Raw genomic sequence first — 5,252 nt, 5'->3', positions numbered from 1 at the left:
TGGGATTCCAGCCCGGCTGAGTGACAGGGCCAAGTTTTTGCGCAAGGAGGGTGATGCTGTGATCTCTGTGTATGTTTTTCCATGAGATAGACATGTTTTGATCTGAAACAGAGCCCCGACAATAAGACTGAACAAACTGCCGTTCTTTCTTGTAAACATGTATTATATTTTAAATCATGATTATTAATTTTGTTGTACTTGTTAAATAAAATTACATTGCAGCTAGGTTTTATTGATACTTCACTAACAAGCTTGTTGCCATTTCAAATTTATTCACGAATTGTCATAAGGTCTGTTTTCGAAGTAGCGATTTTTAAAACTCATTTTCAAAATAGTACCAGCTCTATTCAATTGTGATTTTATTCAAGTAGTAGTAGTAAGACCTGCTTTGTTATTTATGCTGTAAATAAACCAGATTCTTCCTGCTCATACTTTCCACTCAACCGGTACTACACCTGACTGCCACCTTTGATGCTGTTGCCGATGATTCCACAAGGTGGCTCCACTTGGCCATTTCAGCCTGAGCCTGCCGGGACTACATGGATTGCACGAGGCACCACCCCCAGGCTAGACCATATGTGGGTCTGGAAACCCTATTTTGCATACAGAATACTGGTTTTTCTTTGTACTTATCATGTCTTTGTGGAATAAGATTGAGGTGGTTTGGGCGTCTCACAAAGATGCGACCTGGTTTACTCCTAAGTGTGCTGTTCTCTGCAGGTCCCATTGGGCTTTGAGGACACACTGGAGATATTATAGCTTCTTGGTGGTTTGGCAACACTTGGGGATTCCCCAGAACAAGACAGTTTGTAGCCTTGGCAAGAGACATCTGGTTTGTCCTACTCTACGTGCTGCTGCTGTGAACCACATCAGGAGCAGAGACATGAAGATGATGATGGAAAAACCTTCTTCAGAAAATTTTAATTATGGATTGAAATTTCTGAAGAATTCATATTGTGTTAAGTATTAAAAGAACTCTCATCAAAATCGGAAATAGTGTAAGATTTTTCCTAAAGTTTTTAGACTTATAGGCCTGAATAAATTTAATCTTCACATACTTCTGACTTCCTGTCCCAGGCAGCAAAGGGCAGATGGCTGGGGTTAACCCTGCATGCACAGGATGCCAGTCCATCACAGGCAAACATACTGTATATGCACATACTATAGACTAGTGTTTCTCAAACCAGTCCTTCGGGGAGCCCCAGTCGGTCCACGTTTTTGCTTTGTCCCAATTCCCTGGATTGGGAGGGAATAAACACGTGGACCGTCTAGAGGTCCCTGAGAACTGGCTTGAGAAACACTGCTATAAACATCTTAGAGCAGCGGTGGCCAATCTTATCCGCAAAGGGCCGGTGTCTATGCAGGTCTTTGGGATAACCTTTAGGTCAGCTGTTCAAACCCAGGTGTGAGGTCTCCTCAGCCAATCAGTCCTCTAATTAGTAATATAATTAGGGAGCTGCAGCGAAAACCCGCACACACAGCGGCCCTTTGCGGATAAGAATGCCCACCCCTGTCTTAGAGTCAGTTAGCCTCACCACATGTCTTTAGACTGCAGAAGGAAACTGGGAGAAAATGCACATAAGATGGAAACTTCATACACACAGAGTGGAGACAGGATTCAAATCCGCATCCCTGGAGTTCTGAAGCAAAAATCCTATCCATAGAGCTACCATATCGTCCACAGCTGCATACATTTTAAAGCAACAGTTGATATCTAAATGTTAACAAAGGACACTTGAATTATCAATGGATACAAATTAATATTTGCATACAACAGGATGAGATATGAGAATCAAAAAGTGTAATCAAATATTCACTTAATGCTTTGCTGTGAGACGCTGCCATCTGTAATTATACAAAAACTCTTTGAAAGGTGTTTGTCTAGACATGTATGTTCTGGGGTACTCTCTGGCCTAAGATAAAAAAAAAGCGTTCTGATAAGCTGCTTGTGAAGCTCAGTGTATTTGATCTAAGTTGAGAGAAGACGCTGCTTGTTATCCAAGGAGTGTGTCACTGGCACGGAGCTAAGCAGTACTGCAACACACAAGATGGGAGCCCGAGTATGGGGAAGCGCGCGCGCAGAGGCTAACGGAACATGCTTCGGCTCCCGCGAGGATCCCCCCCCGTCAGTGGACGACTTGACCCACATTGTCCCAGTAAAATATTCATGGTTAGTATTATAATCTGCTTTGGATAAAGGCTACAAAATAAGAACGAGAAATACACCAGAGATAAAAAAAAAAAAAAAATGCCAGTCTGCCACAAATTATGTATGTGATAATGAATACAAAACGCTGCATTGTTGTTTCAGTGGCGGAATTATTTCTCAAAAGCTGGGCTTTATTCAAGGTCACCCACTTCCGTGACAGTACAGCATCAATAGAGCCAATCCGTCTGTATGACAACACCCTGACGTATACATGTAAATAATATGAAAAACCATTGTTAACATGTAAACAGGACAGCGAATGTCTGTAGAAAGGCATATACTCGTTAAGATTTTTGTAGTGTTATTGTTTTATAATGCTACGTAAGTTCAGTTTTATAGTGGTATTTCCCTGCCTAGTTTTCCAGTTAATGATACAACCTAGTTATTAAAAGATATTAAAATGTTCTTCCTTAATTGTTCAAAACACAATTATGTTAAAATATTTTTTCCCCTAGCTAATTTCTTTGCGACACAGACAGAGTTTACACATTTCACTTACTTTCCGGATGAATCGATTAAATTAATAACTTTTGCGCTAATAGCTAGCGGAGAAGGGTTAAGGGAAGACTAACGCTATTCCGGGCTACAAAAATTGGTCATGCCTCGAGTCTCCCCGCAGTTTTACGGCCAAGGGAATCCAGAAGGCTGGGGAGGGAGGGAAAAGCAACCGCGGTAGCAAGCAATCATCTGCCTACTTAAAAAAAAAAAAAATCACTCAAACCTATTAACATATTCAAAAGCCCTGCTGTACTTAAAATTCTGTTTGCTTGGTACTAAACTCGAAGCGCAACACTCAAACAAATATAATTAAACTATTCCCTTTCATTTTCTCCTTTCAACAAAGTAAGGTATGTAAACTCACAGTTAGTACATTTAGGTACATTATCAGGCAAACCCAACTTCGCGCTGGTATATGCTTTTAATTCCTTAATCATGAGAACATTTTGGTGCACTCTGACGCTAGTCCCATATTGGTACACAATCTAGACCTAATCCATGTCACTCTGAGCTACTTCAGGTTTTACAAATTGCTTTAAAACCGAAAGGCTCCTGTGCTTGGCTAAATAATTCGATTATTCTTGTGCTTTGACTGGTTTGTTTCCTTAATTGAAAGACTTATCCTGCTGTTTCACATTGATATTAGTGGCACGTGCATGATTATAGAAGACTGACCAATAAGCACACAGCAAGAACTCGGCGCTTAAATGAAATCCTTGTCATTTTAATTGAAATGGCATTTTACAAATCATGTCATAGTTCAAAGCTATGAAGGACTGTATAGTGAAGCACTTGCACCTTTAATGGCAAATACGACGAGTCTTTAAACAAATGCTTAAAATGGCATTTAACTCCAGCGCTGTTCATTCAACTTCTGGGTTTACGAATGATTATGATAATAGGGTGACCAGATAATCCATGTCCTGTCCTAGCTCAAAGTGTCCTCCCTGACATGGATTATACCCTATTATCATAATCATTCAGCAAACCTAAAAGCTGGAGTGAACAGCTCCGGTGTTAAATAGCATTTTAAGCATTTGTCTAAAGACTCATCGTATTTGCCATTAAAGGTGCAAGTGCTTTACTATACCGCCCTCTAGTGTACAAAAAGAGGAACATCAATGCAGATCTTCGCGACTGAGACCTTTCAAAGCGAGGATGTCATTTTGTTATCATCCAGTAGATGTAGTCATTGTATCAATACACATTTAATCAAAATGGCCACATTCAGTTGTTTTTTTTTTTTTTGAAAAGTTGAAAACTCTCTGATGCTTTCACGTTCAGCTGTATTTTAAATAACACACTCAGCTCGCCCGCCCCTTTCCCCCAGTGTCCTCCGGTACGGTAAAATGGCACCATGAGAACATTGAGACGGTAATAAATTGAAGCGATAAGCCGCGAGGCTGCCTGGTAGCCAGATGTCCGTGGAGAGGAGAAACCCGAAAATGAAGATGACCACCTGCGCGTCGGGAGTCTGACAGCATTCGTTACTGGCAAGCTTCGCGGCATATTCATTTGGCGCGAGTCGCAAAACTCCCTCGGCACCAACCATGCAAGGAAAAAAAAAATGAATAATTCATCTGTCAACATGTGTTTGCCTTACTTGCCATTAGAAAATAAATAAATAAGAACTCAATATGGTGTCCAGGGAGAGATATGGCGATACTAATATATACCCCGCACACCATGAAGAAAATGAAACGTCTTTGTTCCACTGAATAATTGCTAAATTCACATCAAACCTAAGTAATAGTAACAAAAATTACATAAACATATGACAGTGACATTGGCATCCCATCCAGTGTCCCCTGCCTAGCATTCTGTGTTGGCTGGGATACACTCCACAACCCCATTCTGGGTAAGCCATTGGAAGCTGGTTGGATTGATGGATATAACAGTGACTAAATTAACATCTTACTGAAATACTATGTTGAGTATATTCTGGGAAAAAAGTGCTTTACATCTTTTGTGTTTCATAACTAGGATAATATATTTATAATATTGTTTATATTCATCATGCAATTAGTCTGCTGCGGGTTGGATAATCAGACTGTAAATCATGCTTCAGTCCTCTGAGCCTTTTAATAATTGTAAATAACTGATGCGTTTTACTCCAGGGTTTTAAATATGCCGACGGAAACGCCGGTAATTTGGGGGGATGTGGTACAGCTGGTTTGATGTGTACCTCCTGACTTGGCCCACGCAGTACAGGACAGGATGAGAGATAAAGTTGGTGCAGATGATTCCACAGGGATTTTCCTCCCTCGGAGGCGTCTCCGTGTGACTGACAGCTGGCTTTGTCAGCTCGCCTGCCAACCTAAGACCCAGGCCTTTGATCCACGCCGCTATGCTTCAAATTTGCTTTTTTTAAACAGTGTGTTTCAGACGTTTTTGCTGTTCTTCTCCGCCGCCGGTGCTTTCACACAGAGCTGTCCCCATCGGTGGTCCAACAGCAGCTCTAACACACACGGGATGATGGCCAGAGATCTCGGCTTTTGATGCCCGTGTGAGTAGAGGCGCAGTGACAGGACATGCAGGGCAGGCA

Source organism: Paramormyrops kingsleyae, chromosome 4, assembly GCF_048594095.1.
Source record: "Paramormyrops kingsleyae isolate MSU_618 chromosome 4, PKINGS_0.4, whole genome shotgun sequence".
Taxonomy (NCBI): Eukaryota; Metazoa; Chordata; class Actinopteri; order Osteoglossiformes; family Mormyridae; genus Paramormyrops; species Paramormyrops kingsleyae.
The sequence above is the reverse complement of the archived record's forward strand: the minus strand, read 5'-3'. Positions refer to the sequence as shown.